Source organism: Plutella xylostella, chromosome 9 (assembly GCF_932276165.1).
Source record: "Plutella xylostella chromosome 9, ilPluXylo3.1, whole genome shotgun sequence".
Lineage (NCBI taxonomy): Eukaryota > Metazoa > Arthropoda > Insecta > Lepidoptera > Plutellidae > Plutella > Plutella xylostella.
The window spans coordinates 8,091,379-8,108,160 of NC_063989.1; the positions used below are offsets into that span (position 1 = coordinate 8,091,379).

General features: G+C 35.6%; 1 long non-coding RNA gene across 1 annotated transcript; it reads right to left on the reverse strand.

Annotated features, from left to right (window-relative positions):
• Positions 1-2,570: 2,570 nt before the first annotated feature.
• On the reverse strand, positions 2,571-16,364 carry LOC125489020. Its single transcript, XR_007266672.1, has 2 exons — positions 16,165-16,364; positions 2,571-2,844 (listed from the first exon to the last, which is right to left on the reverse strand). It is a non-coding gene; the product is annotated as an uncharacterized LOC125489020 (long non-coding RNA).
• Positions 16,365-16,782: the final 418 nt, after the last annotated feature.

The window sequence follows — 16,782 nt, forward strand, 5'->3', positions numbered from 1 at the left end:
TGCGTCGCGCCGTACATACTTTTTGCGTGTTTTGATTTCGAGCAATGGAGTAACAAAACGTTTTGACACATTATAAAACAAAAAAATAATATATGTCGTTGTCAAAGCGTTGTTATTTTCTCTGTGGTTTGTTTATGACGTTTGACAATGAAAGCTTTCTATAACTGCGTTTAGCAACGCTAACTGGCCAATTTATAGCAGTTACAGCTGTAACTGCGTTTTGGTCGGTGAAAATCGAAATGAGCGTATAAGCTCGTTTAGAGCATAAACTGCGTTTTCGATCCTTCTAACGACGTTTAATTACTTCGGTGAATTTGGCCCTTAGTCTCGGATGCAAACTGCGTTAAAATCGACTCTATCGTAATACAAACCGATTGCATGAAAGAATTTGGCCCTTAGTCTCGGATGCAAACTGCGTTAAAATCGACTCTATCGTAATACAAACCGATTGCATGAAAGCTCTCATTCGTTCACTTTTATGCCAAGCTAGAATAACCCTCTAGCAACAAGCATACGTCACAGACTTCCGGTGCAGACGTGACAATTAGTTCAGTTTCACAACGCGAGATGGCGCTGCCGTCGTGTGCTACTTGCACTTGTATCTACTGCTGCTGCTGGCTTGTTTGTTCTATGTTGTCCCGACGCGACGCTATTATATGAAGGCATGCTTGCTGGGATGAAATGTCTGTTATGTAAGATGTAAGGTTAGCATGGGATTTTGAGCCAATTGAAATAATATGTAGGTATAGCGCAGACTTTTTTATTAGAACGATGAGCTATGCTTTCCATTATTTCTTATTTGAGTATTGATTATACTTGTGACTCTCTCAAAGAGATGCTTTAGAAACGAACAAAATATATTTTCTTCTTTCAATTTACTACAACTTCAAATTTAATGATCATTATACATACGTTATAATAAGTGTACTTTTCTTAGAACCCAGAAAACTACCAACAATAAAACTCCATAACGCATTAACATTGCATTGCAGGTAATAACACAATTACCCGATGATATCTCTCTGACAAAGGAAATATAAATTTTATTAGTATTACTATTATTATAGCGATGAACATCTTTATAATTGCCCTTATCTTTACTTTTGCTATCTGAAAATTATCATTTTTATGCCTTTGCACATGCAATAACAATGTTTGGCCCACTTGCTTAGTAATGAAATGAAATTAAATGGTATTTCTTGTGTAATTCGCCCGTTTTATACATAGTACATTGTTTGGAGTTGAGATATAAATCATACAGAAAACATTAATAATTATTCAATGAACTAAGACATTTATCCACCCAAAAGATGTCTTAAACAGCCCTTTTAATAGAGGATAAGGAATTAGGAGTAAGGGATAAGGCTGCATATTTAGTATGTCATGCTATTTTTTTAAATTATGTTTATGTTGTGTGTTTTATCTATACCTACAGTTTTATTGTGTAAGGTGTGGCAAAAGTGGTATGCTAAGTCGAAAACTGGTGAATCAGAAGATCAACCAAAACCACGTTTGTTCTACGACGTTTGGAAATTAAAAAACAAAAGCTGCATAGAAACTTTGATGGCCATGTTAAAAATGTTAATTACCTATTTCGGTTCTGTTATATTTCTATCACCTCTCTTGAAGAACACAAAAAATATGTCAAGTACCTAAAGAAAAAAAAACTCGACGAAGTGTAGAGAGATGTAGGGTAACGTAACGTACCTTGGGACGCTTGTACCTCGGGACATTGATTGTATTTTAAAAACCGGCTAAATAAACACATTAAAATTCTACCCAAGGCATAGTATTTTACTCGCTTGGCAAAACTACCTACACACTGTACGCTTCTTCCTGCTTCATCTGTATCTGTACGCAATATGTCATACAGCCGGGCCTTAGAGTGATGAATGGACCCAAAACTCGTTAATCACAATGTCTGGAACGCATAACTTCAAATGCCTATAATTGGGCACGCTGAAAGTAGATAGCTATTGTAACATGTTTTTATTTGTATAACATAATAATATGTTTTTCTAAACATTCTTGAATTGGTTTTCGTTTATAGCCATTTTTATTTAATAGAGTAACACGTATGTATATTTGGAATTTGATCAGTTCTATCAAATTGATTGATATGTCGCATAATTATTTTCCAACAATTCAATGATACCACCCCACAGAGAAAAGCATCTGTTGTATAACATGCTTTATGGCATATAATATTAATACTGAACAAACTATACCTTGTTTCAGAAAACATGACTGTAGGTTTGTTAAATACGCTTTTGTAAGTCTCATCATTCATCGTCAAGGGGTACGGGGGCTGCGCTGTAGGATGTAATGTGATGCTGTTTAATTGAATTGAGATGCTGATTTTAGTAGTAATTTTATTGAGTTTCGTAGGCATTATCATTAAATAGACGAAAAATATTATTAAATAGAAGTTTTACTGCAGTAAATCAATATAAAGACAAATAGCATTATTATACCATTCAAGTTTAAAAAAACTAAGAAAGGTTTTTCATGTTAAGGTTAGATGTAAATCGTCAGGGTGCCATATCATGTTCAATTATACAAAAAACAACTCAACGCATATAACACTTTATTCCATCACAATAAAAACTACCACAGTCGATTTTATAAATTAGTACATGTTACCGCGCCACTTTCGTTCAACAGAAAACGTACTCTATTTCAGACAAGTATGGTCTGGAACGTTTTCTTGTGTACTTAGTAGGCTGCATGATGAATGGCTCGGTCGTTAATCACGGTGCGGTGAGGTCATCTTTCATCGTCAGACGTCCCCCTCCCCCCCTTCTCTAGGGGTGCCTAAACTAGAGTGACTGTTTCTGGTGAAATCTGGAAAGAAATTATGAATTTGTTGTCATTTTAAAATCCATAGCAACCTGGCAAGCAAAAGTATGTTTTTTTTTATATTTGATTAAACCTATAAGAATCACATTGGAATAGTATACCTACGTAAATGGATTGCAATATAAAGTTTTGTTTATTGCCATCATTAATTATTTAATTTTCATATTCTGCTTACGTAGTACCTATATCCGAAAATCCGAACTTAGTTGATTCACTGACTCCTATAAAAATAATATACTCCATGTTTGGAACTGTACTCGTCTTTATTTAAGATATGCATGGCTAATGTGTATAATAAATATATAATGCATTTACAACGTCTAACATTAAATTATACGATTATAAAAATATACTGTTAGGTGAGTCATAAAGTCGCGAATACATAAGTTTAATATATGCCATAAATTCTTACAACTTTCACTTATACTGATCGTAAATTAAACTCACATTTTATAGCCCATCTATCAAGTGAGCAAATAAATGAATTTCAAATAACTAAATAACAGCACGATTCGACGATAACACTAAATACAGTACAAATATTATGTCAGTGAGGAGTGACAAGAGTGTTTGCAGAGCACTAGGGTTGAATTTTGACAAATTTAAATAGAGGAACATAATTTTAATAATATTGCGTAGACATACATAATTATTAATATATATGGATTTTGCTTAGTTTATAAATATTTATGGAAGATTTCACTCTCTCGGCTCTGTTATGGTCAAAGTGATATGTAGGTACTTATTTATTTAAATTGAGCGTTAAAATTTGGTTACCGACTAGCTACTACTAACCACTCGCACCAAACATAGGGCGTGATGGTAATAAACCTTGTAGGAGTTTGAGAACCACAACAATTATCAGTACAACCTGACATATAAATAAGATTACCTCTTTTATTATAAAGAAGTACACTCACGACCTCACGAGTAATGAAAAAGTTTCAGTGACATAATGGAACAGTAATGGCAGGTGGAACTTTTTTATTGCTCCCGAGTGTACTTCTTTATACAATTTGATGTCCTGAAATATTCGACATTAAATACCATCCTCGTGGGTATACTCACTACAAGAACCCTCCTTTGTAGACACAAAGATCGTCAGGTGGCGGCGCGATTAACTCTCCAGTGTTTGTTGTGTGTCATCTTAAACCCACATGGTTTATTTGAAATGATAACTGTGTTTATTCAGTTAAAAGCCTACAGTTTACATTGGTGAAGAATAAAAATTTGTCACCAACAGTAATACATATAAAATATAGTTTTAGATGTTTTAAAATGCTGTATTTGTTATTAGTATTAAAAAGTGTTTCTACAACTTTACCTAACAGATTGACCGGGAACGGTGGTCAGTTTATTCATAAGGAGGCCTTTGTCCTGTAGTGGGATACTAAACAGATTACATTTAAAAAATGCCGAATTGAAAAACAAAGAAACATTAAAAAAAATATTCCCAACACTCATTATTTAAACATCACTTGACAAGCATGTTCTCGGTTGAGTTTCATTAATTTGGCCACCTCATACCTGACGCCACGCAGCTTGAGTCTGCCTATCTAATAAATAATTCCAATATTTGGCCAGCAGTCATCGATCACTTACCGATGATGGATGGTGCTTTATTACACCAAACATAACCAAAATGATATAAACGCCAAATGACGCATGGAAAAGTAACACTAATGCACAAAGCGATAATGCAGGTATTAGATAATTAGAATCTGAATAGAAGTAGAGTTTGTAGTGGCGGTTGCCCTCAATATCGCCGGGTTACTGTTTGGACAACTGCGAAGGGAGTTGTTGTGTTGTGTTTGCTAAATTTGACACTATCGATATGTCTCACTTAGCAAATTATTTGATAACTTTAGTTCATCAAACCGTAGCTATGGATGAATTAATTTAAGTATGTAATATTTTAATGTAGAACGCCATTCAAGTTTTGAAACCAAACCAGAAGTAACAATAAATATATATCAAAGCCAGATCCTTTAAATCCATTTATAACAAAAGCTATCTTTATTCAAATCCAGAAGCCATTTCTCAGTGACAGCGTAAATACAATCCGCCTCATAACCACTCCGCAGCGGGTTACATTTTACACTTCAATTTACTCGACATAAAAGATAAAGTCGGTGGCTTCTTGAAAAACAAATAAAAAACATACAACGGTGATATACGAGCGAAGATAATGCAGTGACAGAGTCAGCGAGCGAGGAAAGAGGTATGAATAAGTATGATTTTAAATGTTTTAGTTGGATTATTTAATAGAAAATTTAAAAAAAAAGCATCTATGACATACAGGGTAATTATCCGTAAGTTGAGAAACAGTGCTCTTTTGCAGGTATGTAGGTACCGTGATACCTGTAAAAATTAAGAAGCTGCCTGCCACTTCGAGATCTCAAAACACACAAATCGATAATTTTATAACAAGGCTTGGTCAACTATATCTCAAACTATGTATTTTATAGAGGTATATGGAGTCTACAACGTTCCTATGTCAATACCACCATAGCGGCAGTAGTGATGTTCAAATAACAAATATTATGCCAGAACGCTATCAACGGGTATATTTGTCACTATATTACAGTTTAAACATGCCTATTAAGGCACGGCGGATGGCTATAAGCATTTATTATTATTTTGATTACGTTTTATGACTGTTATTTCCTTTGGCGTTGTCGCAATAGAGATGGAGAGATTGTGGTCGTTGTATAGCAGTTGCATCTAAAGTGAAGGTATCTCTGGTAGAACTGGTTATTAAAATCATCTCTTATTTATAAACAGGACTGTGTTTAGAATAATTTGTCGTATTTTTAATGTATGTATGCGCATATCCTATGTGTTTTGATAATATTATATTTCAGTGAATATAATAATATATGTAAATACTAATACCATCATGCTTTTTTGAAAACACTCAATGAATACCCCGAAACACATAGGACCTAAATTCGTGCAATTCAAGAACTGAGAACGATATAAAAGTTTTTTTTTCAATTTATCTGATCACTATGATTCAATTCACCTCATTTAATACCTATTGGCTTATTTTTTTTGTAAATTAAATCCTGAGAAGTAGGTGTTGGATTTAGGTTGTATGCTTATTAGTACCTACATGAAATTTACCATGAACAGACTCCAGCAGACTGCTGTCCCATCGTTTCAAACTGTGTAACTTATTTTTTTGTTTCTTATTTTTTACATACCTCATCTAAAAAACTGGTGACATATGACGTCAAATAATGTTTTTTTTTCACGAAACACCCACGTCACTAGTCCCCATTAATTGACAAGCACCGTTGGCACCGAGCATGAAGCCACGTGACACCATTGTAGTTTGACACCGGATAATTTATGTGACAAGTTGTCACCGCGGCTCTTTGTTTGTTGGGTGGTTGAGAAATAGCTGCGATCTGTTTCGCCTCTATGGAACCCTGGTACTTTGGGGAAGATAGATGTGACATTTTGTTTAGAATTTCACGGGGCAATTTAGCTTTTTTGCTGCATGGTTTGGATGGCACGGCTGTTGCACTTAAATTTAGTTTTCCAGGTCTTTCTAAGGCACTTTGGGCCACGGTTACATCATGGTTAGCATCTAAGTAGTAACTAGTAGTTCAGGTGTAGGAAAAGTGAGTATGATGTCGATGAATCAGGCAAAAACTCAAAAATTTCAGGCGTCGCCGTTGACGCCATGACTGCCACTCGTTATTGGTAAATCGAAGGGGTCAGAGATCTAATTCCGGATACATAACTCATGAATATTAAGGGTTTATCACAAGGTGTCGATAAATAAACATTTAATAAAAATTCTACGAGGCTAATAATAATTTGTACGACACATTATATACAATGGACCATCAAAATCAACGTCCCTTTACTTATCTAGAAAAACACCATGACACGAGAAACTCACAAATCACAAACACCCTTGTGTGACTTAAAGCCAGCGTATCAATTTGCGATTGATTGCCTATTATCAATTTACACAGAAAAATAAACGTTTTCGTATAAAGGCAACACCTGCCGTTTTTTTCTGTAAAATGAACACATGTCAATTGTGTTTTGGGCCCGTTGTTTCCCCAGTTTGGTCCCACATGTAAATTTATGTATAAATGTTATTTTCATACGAGACAAAAAGGGTGATGTTTTGGATAAAAATAAAAGTTAAAACGAATATTTAAATATATTTTTTGTTTTAGCTTTTTAGAAACCTGACATTAAAGTAGGCACAAACTCGTGATAAACTCATAAAAAAAAAATGGCAATCTAATATTAAATCTGGTTATAGAATAGGGTGAAATCTTAAAGTCTATTCAGTCTCCCACCGTTTACAATATCTTCAACAAAGAGATCCAACGCTTCTTGCTAAGCGGCGATTTATCAAAATGCTCTTGGCCTTTTAAGACATGTAATATATTGGCACATTACAGCATAATAGCCAATCCAGTACCCCATTTATCATGTTTTAGAAAACTACCAAGTTATTCTCAGATCCATTCGACCTTATGTCCATGAGATAGAAATCTTGTTTGAACGGAGTCGGTGGGAAAGGTGTGAGATGTCTTTGCTATGAAAAATGGATCTCAATGAATTTTGTTACGAAATCCATTCGAGATAATGTCATTAGTTCTGCATGTAGGTATTATGTTAAGTGTGGTTTATGTTTCTTTTGTATTCCATATTGTAACGGATTTGCAAAAGGTTCACTACTTAATCTTAATGAAAACAATGATTGAATATAGGAATTATGTACCTATTATACGAGTATGGTGTGAAAAGTCAAATGACAGGGATAAACATATTTAAGAATAAATGTAATCAATACAAAATACAAAATGAATAAAAGCCTATCATATTTTTTCTATGAAGACACAGAAGCAACAAACCCAACCTGATTCCTACAAACCAACTCGACATGTGTAGGAAATAGGTGAATGCTTCACCACAGAACATTGGCTGGAAAACTTGAAAGAAAACGACGTGGGAAGGCCAACTCCGCCGATTAGTAAACCGTCCACTTCTTTCCTTGGCGGTGTAGCACGGACCATCTATCATGGTGGCAGTGAAAGATAGCCTGTAGACATTCAGTAGTTAGCACGTTCACCTTATCGCTGTATTGTCTGGACGTCTGTAAGGAAGGGCTAATCCATTTGTTTAGATCGTGAACAGAAAGTAGAAGAATAAGAATTAAATGTTTATTTTAGTACAATGAGTTTCAGTGTAAATGCGTTAATTGCACGCCTGAAATTTTGTACTTACTAAATCCAATTCAGAAGGTAAGGAATGGATAAGGGGCCGTCCATTAATCACGTGAGGCTCAAAGGGGGGGGGAGGGGGTACCGAAAACCTCACGATGGGGGAGGGGGGGGTCTCGTTAGACATCACGTGTATTAATTTTTTGTCAAAAACCGCTAGGTATTTCAGAACCGAAATTTTGAACGCCGCAAAAATTTTAATGATTTTTCGTATGACCTTGATTGACTCGCCAGCCGTTGCTAAGCAACGACTCCCCGCGCGCCGCAAAAGACCGCCCCGAGTCGTTGCAATTTTCTTTATACTTTTTCTAGTCAAAAATAGCCTTTACATAGACTTCCAAAAAATACACGTGATCCATGGGGGGGAGGGGGGGTTAGTCCCAAACCTCACCAAATATCACCAGGGGGGAGGGGGGGTCAAAAAATGAGAAAAAAGACCTCACGTGATTAATGGACGGCCCCTAATACCACTAGTAAAGATAACTGAGAAAACTTGCAGGTATTCAGATTTATTTAATCTTAACTCCTAAACGATTTATTACTCTCCTATATAAAAGTTAAAATGGGACATGTCACTTATCAAATATTATTCAAACCTATGATTCTAACATTCCTTTTACAATACAATACTCTTTATTTGCACCATAATAGATCAACATACAAAATAAAACTTAAAAATAAAAACAGTACAAAAAAGCGGCCTTATTGCTTATAGCAATCTCTACCAGAAAACCTTTTAAGGCCTCATAAAAAAGGTTCCTCCGGAAAACGAGCGAATTTAAATACGTTAGAAATTGCATCTCTAAATTGTATATAAAATTTTTCCGCGGCACTCTAAACACGTCGTACAAATAACAAGCAGCCCGGGACAGCCCATTAAAGTCCCCTGTCTCTGCGCCGCCAGCAGGCTTATTCACGACTGCAGTGATCGCCAACATGAAAAAAAAAATTACTAACTGCCAGTTTCTATATCTCTATCTATCCATAACTGGTAGTTACTTTCATACGATACTTTGGTTCTTCTACGGAACCAAAGTCAAAATCGTATGAAATACGATTCTCTCTCGATCTCTTCATTTCTGATTCGATCACGAAGAGATACGCCGAGCATATCCGAGCATAGTCCTATTTTGCATAAACAAAAAAAAACTTATAAAACATAATAAACTGATGAGAAACCCATTTTAAACCTAGATGGTGTTTTCTTTTGTGCATTACAGCAACAATATTAGTCATATTTAAATGAAATAGTATTGTATATATGTAAAGCCTAGGTTTCGCCGCTTCTTTTAAGCTTACATTCGTTCAGATATATAATTATCATACTTATACCTTTTAATTGAAATGAAGGGATAAAATCGTATTTTGGCTTTCCTGAACATTTTGTCTCATGGCTCTTAATATGTTTTAAAATGGCACAGCCGAATTGTTTCAATAGGTATCTATGTAAAATTCAGTTTTTTTAGTGCAATACGTTTCATTTAGTTAGTCTATGGTTTAGTGGATTCTGTTGCTAACTAAATTTCAATTTTGGACTTTGCATTGCTAGATGCTTACATTCCTCATATCATATTTAACATTCATGCTTATTCTTGAAATACTTACACCGATTGTTGGCGATCCCCGCCACGACTGTAATAAGGCTGCTCTTTAAACTCGTAAAAGGCGCCATAAGTTTGAGTTACGAGTGCTCGCGCCGAAACAGGCGTAATGAATATGGCCCACTGTATATTTAAATTTGGACAGACGTGGAAATGTGTCGTGTACTTTTATGAGACTCGTGGAGTGGGTTTTTTTTTACTTTTTCTTTAGAATGCCAAAAAATATGTTAGTGCGTGGGATTAGTAACAGCTACGTTTAAAATTTAATGAATTAAAAAAATATATAATGGAAAGATGTATTGGATAAAAACTATAGAACAACGTGGAATTTTACGTACTTAAATAATATTTTTTTGGTAATACCGAAAACTTTTTTATAAGTACTTATTGTAATGTGTTATTTTATTGTCATTCAAGATAAATCTATAATGATCACTGTCCTCGGATTTCGTAGAAACAAACAACATATTTATATTTGACGCAAAATTTAAAAGAACAAAACAATGAAACCGACATCCGTTTCAGCGTAATGCCCCATAAACCATATAAATCCCATTATTTATTTGCTCAAACCTCATAAATATCCTCAATTTTCACGATCACTACAGGACCCCAACTTCTATCGTTGGCAATAAAATTCAAAACATAAATTACATTTACAACCACCGCGTTAGTCACACCACGAGTTATTATCGCTATTAATAACCAGGAAAAAAAACTAAACGACATCTCAACAATATCCCTAAAAGAGAATGGCTAATTTACTATGTGCCATTTCGTGTCACAGGGGAGAGCAAATTGTGCTAGGGAGCTCCAGTATAAGCTTACAGCGGGGTAGATACCCTTTTTATGTTATCATAAAGGCGAATTATAGATTATTTAACTTATGCCAACTACGAACTTATATCTAGGTCATAAATCAATTACTTTTATCTATCGCAGCTAGACTGCTTTTGCTTTTGAGACACTTATTTTGTTTCGACTGTACCTAATTAAATTATGTATCCCAGCCGTGAACTAGACTAGATTTTACTTTATGTATTTTTGAGAAGTAATTATTTTCAATTCGCACGTTTATAACCTTTAAAAATTCTCAGATGAGTCAATAGAAAGGGTGGAGGAAATAACGAGCAAAGCTTGTAGGAAACATAATAATGTACGTGCAATATCTTACTGCTCGCAAAATATGGTGATGAAACGCTAATCGCTAAGTCCACAAGCGATGAGTCCCCGCTCGGTTCGTGGCCGCAACATTCGCCGCCGTATACGTCGTTACACCGCCATAACTCAAAATTACGATCTGCTTTACGACTCTTCATGGCAACGCTTTAGGGGATGCGCTGGGCTAATACTGTCAGGGTTCATCATAGGTTAGTGTTATCTATTGGTTTTACTGCCATATGGGCTCTTTGTTTTATCTATCAGCGGGAGGTGGTTTTGGAGATTTTCATGTCATAAATGTCATGATACAGAAGCGTTTTATGCTGCCTCAAATGAAAATAAGCCTTATACTAAGTTGTAAAATAATACCTATTCTCTATATAGGACGATGAATAAATATGTCCATCGTTCTATGTATGTGTACGGTATTTTATGTAGATATGGAGAATTATTCTTTTGACTCAGAAAATCGGTTATAATTCAAATGTTAAATCAGATTTTACGATTATAGTATAAAAAATAATCGAGATTAAATAACAAAAACTTCAAAATATATAGAGGTAGATTACTATGTAGGTATATTAGACAAATCAAACAAGCGCAAAATCTTATCAGCGCAAGATTAAAATCTAAATCTCTTGTAACATTCAAATAATAAATTAACCATTGAGAACAGCAAATCACCGTATCAGATCCCCCATGCAGGATACACTACAATAGATACACACGTCCCTATTTCTAAAAAAAATATTACAAAAAGCAACCGCGACACAGCTTATTTATTTATCAGCCCAATTCAACCTTAAAGCCTCTTTACACGCAAAATATTGAGCGATCGATATCAACTCATTTCGTCGACAAAGAAACGTGTCAAAAAAAACCGGTCCAAGTGTCATCCCCTTTGACAGATGACAGCTGCGGGGATCCGACAATACAGCGATTGCTAACTTTAACCGTCAACCGAAAGACACCCTTAGTTTGAAGAAATAAGATTGTTTGTACAACAAAAAGCGTATAGTGGTATTATGTAGTGGTACGATGCGACGTGCGTTAACAATACCACTCACTGGGGTATGTACCCTTTTATCAGTTACAGACTAGAGAAAATTCATATTGAGTACTAAGTTCATCGTATTAAGTTTAGTTCAAATATTTGTAGTCTATCTATGTAGTAGTCAGCGCTGTTCCAGAGTGAATCTGACGTATCATCTTGCAGACACATTCGCTAACTTACAATGAACTCTATATCGGAGCAGCAAGAATAGAAATCGATTGAATGAGGCCGTCGGATACATCAATAAAGGTGCACGACGGCGTATCAAATTAACAATAGAAGTGATTTACAATGAAAATAAATAGGTCTAAGCGCAGTAATAGCAAACATGGATTTCACGGCATAGTATTTGTAAGTCGAAGAGAATTTATCACGGGTGTCTATAGTAAATGAGATAATAAATTGCACTGACTGGCACCATGGACAGAACTGACAGTCGGTTTAAAATATGGCGCGCAGAAAATGCTAACTGAATGCCGACTAATGATTGGAAAAAAATATGATGTTATTTCAAGAAAAATATGTACTTATTGGCAAATACCAAATGTCATAGGATTCTCACTTAAAAAATAGATGATTCTCATGAAAGGTATCTTGCTTTGAGAATTTAGCTATTTTGGCAGTGTATTTTAATTTACTGTAAAATGAATAATTAAAAACATAGGGTTAATGTGTAATTTGATGTAAGAAAACTGTATTTCCGATTTATAAAATATTTTAATTTTCAGGACACGTACCTAAACGTAAACTAAGCAAAATTTATTTAAAAGTAACTTTAAAAAAAAATCAGCCTATATTTTTCAATAAAACAAATTTAGACCAGTCAGCCGCAAACTTCGCAGAACCCACAAAGTGCATCTAAACGCGTCCGACTTGTACGTCATATTTTATCCCGACCAACAATAAGTGTCAATTTTAAATAGAGCCCCAATTTATCACTTTCCCACTTCCATTATTAATAAATGAAGCACACCTCAGGAAGCTTTGTCACATGCTGTTACAGACGGACAAGTCCAGTGTGAGGTCTTTGCTTCCTGTGCTTTGAAAATGGCGGGATACGAGACAGTAAACACTTTATACATGACCATTCTTAAACAGCCTTAGTACAAGCCAAGTTCATACAACTAAAAGTTTAACACACCAGGATTGAAGGATCAAATTGTGGTAGCAATGAAGCTTGTTGCCTGGCTAGTAAAAAGCTTGGATGTGGATTTCTATTTGAACCGTGTTTGGCACGTAGTACGGTTCAAAATTTTATACCGTGGCGATGATTGTGCCAAGTAATAGTGTGGTTGCAGGTGATGTGTGCAAATAATATATTTTCTGTTCTGATATTGGGCTAACTGTACCCAGCTGGGTGGTCACTTGAAGTCCGAGTCGGCAAGAGTAAGGGATGTCGCATTTCGAAGGATGTCAATAACCATTTATGGGTGTTTCCATTCTTTATTATGCTGAGGTATTGTATAGGGAAAGGTGCGATTTATGGAGTGGTTTTTGTATGTTTGCCGTTTGTAATTGTGTAAGTAATATTTCTGATTTGTATGTAATATATCAAGGTTCTTAATATAACTTTTTTTTATTACAAATATGTATAATATACATTGTATATCCATCAATGTAAACCTATGCACTGTTACTCAAGGTAGCTTGATATTGTTCTTTTAACCGAAGCAGAATATAAAAAAAACTTGTCAAAACATCCTTACCTATCACAATATTTTGCATAAACCGTTCCTATCCGACCGCGGCTACGAGCGGCTACGAGGCCTACACCGTAGCACCGCGTCAGCTGAAATATGGCCCATGTATTATTCAAAGAAATTGCCGCATATTTCATCTAAGGGAAATAACCCCGAGATACGCGCCCGCGCTGTTCACGGATCGCGAATAAAAGTAACAGAACAGCTATGTGTATACTATGGTGTCTGTGTGTTATACCCTTGTCCATAAAAGTCTGGTGTTATATGGTTGTACGTGCGTAAGTATATAATAATATAAGCATGTGTAGTCATGTAGCGTCATAGAAAAAATATTGTTGCAATATAGATTGCGGTTTAGTCTCAAACAAAAATATTACATAAAAATCGATTTAGCAGTTAAACGAGTTAATTTACGACCATTTTCGAGGGTCTAAACGGTGTTTTGCCGGAGAAGAACTTGGTAATTTCTTGAATCTCTTGCATGGCTGGTGGCTGCATAAATCACTGGGGCTCGTAAATATCTCGCCACCCCGCGCCGTGGCAGCAAGTTTCACTTTACGAGATATGGCACCTATGAGGTTAAGGGAAGGAGATGTTCAGAATGTGAAGTGTTACTTTTTGTACTTACTTTATTTAATTTGTTACAAAGCAACCGTTGTATTATGCGTCAATGGAGTCTTCACATTTTGCTACTTTTGCGCTCACAATTTGCAGCGCGCCGACTATGTTAGTTGGCGGCTGACAAATACCTATTTAATCCGTTATTGCACAAATATATAAATAAGTGTACAAAGGGCGGACTTAATGCTAAAAGCATTTTCTTCCAGTCTACCCAGACAAAGTGCGGGAAAACCTACGTTAAAAGGGATGAAAAAAATAAGAATTGCAATGAAAATAATTAAAGTTTGCTGCAAATTGTAACCACCACCCCAGTAACTCAGTCGGCGGAAAAATGTTTGCCAACTGTAGACGCAGCCTACGTATAAATAAAGGTAAATAAATTGATAAAATCCAGCGTTAAACACGAGCTCAGATAACATAAACCAACGTGAGGTCAAGGTCAGTGCGGTTAAGCATTGTCTGACCATTTTGGTCGCCACCTCCAAGACACTTTATCTTCAACGGGGCTTTCCTGTTTGGGAATTTGTCATTTGATTGTCTCTACATTGAAAAACGATAGGAGATGGTTCCCGAAGAAGAAGGGGTATTATTACCTTAGATACAATACTGGTTGTAGCGAGTAACATATAATATCTAAGTATACCATAAGCAAATTCGATAGTTTTTAATATTTTCCTGATAAACTAGTAAAATTAAATGATAAATTTTAATGACACAAACAATTTTACGGTGTTGTGTTTTCATTTCAAGTGTAACCACAAAGCTTTTGTAACTTAACATGTATAAAAGTAGGTACAAAATTCTGGATGTATTACGACCAAGAGTGTATATTTTTAACCCCCGACAATATAGAGGGGTGTAACAAGGTTAACATGTGTATGTAAGTACTTATCTGTGTATCTGTCTGTGACTGCGTATATCATAAACGGCTGAACCGATTTTCGAATAATTATTTTTGGGGCATAATGCATATGTAATGTTACCCCGAGTGTTTTTAGCCATATTGTATGATAAGTTATGCGACTTATGTTTTGAATTTTGTTTTTTTTTACGTTTTTTACGTTAGATTATTGAATTTCTTGCCCCAGTGTTCGTGTCAGGAAGAGCCCGGGAGGCAGTGGCGGTGGCGACAGCTCATTAGCCGGCTGTCCCGCGATACTATCGGTGTCGGTTCACAGAACTATACACGGTAAGGCCTGTTGTTGCCCCTTACTACACTTATCTACAATATAGAAAATACGATCGCTAATTTTATGCTAATTACTAATCAGGAAATAATTGACGTCGCTTTCCGGCCATACGTACTATATTATATCTACAACTATTGTTGAGGTCAGTTTAAAATTAACTATTACTAGTGTTAATCAGTGAGTGAGATTGGTTAAGACGCAGCTTTCGCGCAAGCTCTGCATCCCGGTTTTAAACTACACTCACGTGCAAAGAAACAGTTCCACTTACAAAATGCAGATTGGCCCCATTTTTTTAAACATTAAATAGCAGAAAAAATATTGAGGTTTTTAGTTGGTAATATTCTGATGCGCCGCTTAATGTACTTAAATATTAAAGAAGGCGTAATTAACTTAGTTTTTTCTGTTTAGGAGTAATTTGATGATTTTCTCAATGGAACTTTTTCATTGCCTGCCAGTGTATGAAAATATTCATAAGATTAACAGTCTCTTGCGTATAGGAATAATTATGCGTTATAATAATGAAATATTTTTTAAATTAATTCGTTAAATCTGACTTAGGTACATACAAATCTTTTCCCTTTTTGGTATTATTTTCATGGTGTGTAGATATTATGTATTAACACCGTTAGCTTTAAAACATACAGACATAGAACCTACAGACACACACACTACAAAGGAAATCGTGACAGCAAAAGTACTAAGTACACAAAGCTGTGAACCTACCGTAACAAACTCCCTCTTGTCACAGTACCACCCGCCTCTGCTCCCGTAGTATTTATTAATTGCCTCAATAACTTATTTGCGGACAGGCAGCATATTTCACAAGGCTGACGGCGGCACTATGGCTTCTCGACTCTGATTTATTTTGAGGATTTACGCCCGTGCACTGCGAGCGATTTCCAGTTGTTGTTCGAAATGTTTGTTAGTCGTGAAGAGTTTTGAAATGTGACAGAATTTCACTGATATCCCGATGTTATGATATGATTATGTCAGAATTGATTAGATTGTACTTTTTTGAAGGAATTTTTTTTCAACATGAGTTGGCAATTGATCGGTAATATCTGCAGATGGTTGTATTACGGTTGGGCTAGCCGAGTTCCCGAGTGGAGACCACAAACAAGCTACCTTATAGCGTGGGACAATCCAGTCTTCCGTATAGACGATATTATAGCCGTTATGGTTGGAAGAGGATGAAATGAAGCATGAGGTATTTTGGCGCTCCTTCGGAAAAGCTGTGTTCAGCTTGTTAACATTCGGATGACTTTTGGCTGAAGATTTAAGGCTGTAGCAAGATGAATATCATTAGAGAATAGCCCCTCTGATTTGACCACGAGTATCTAG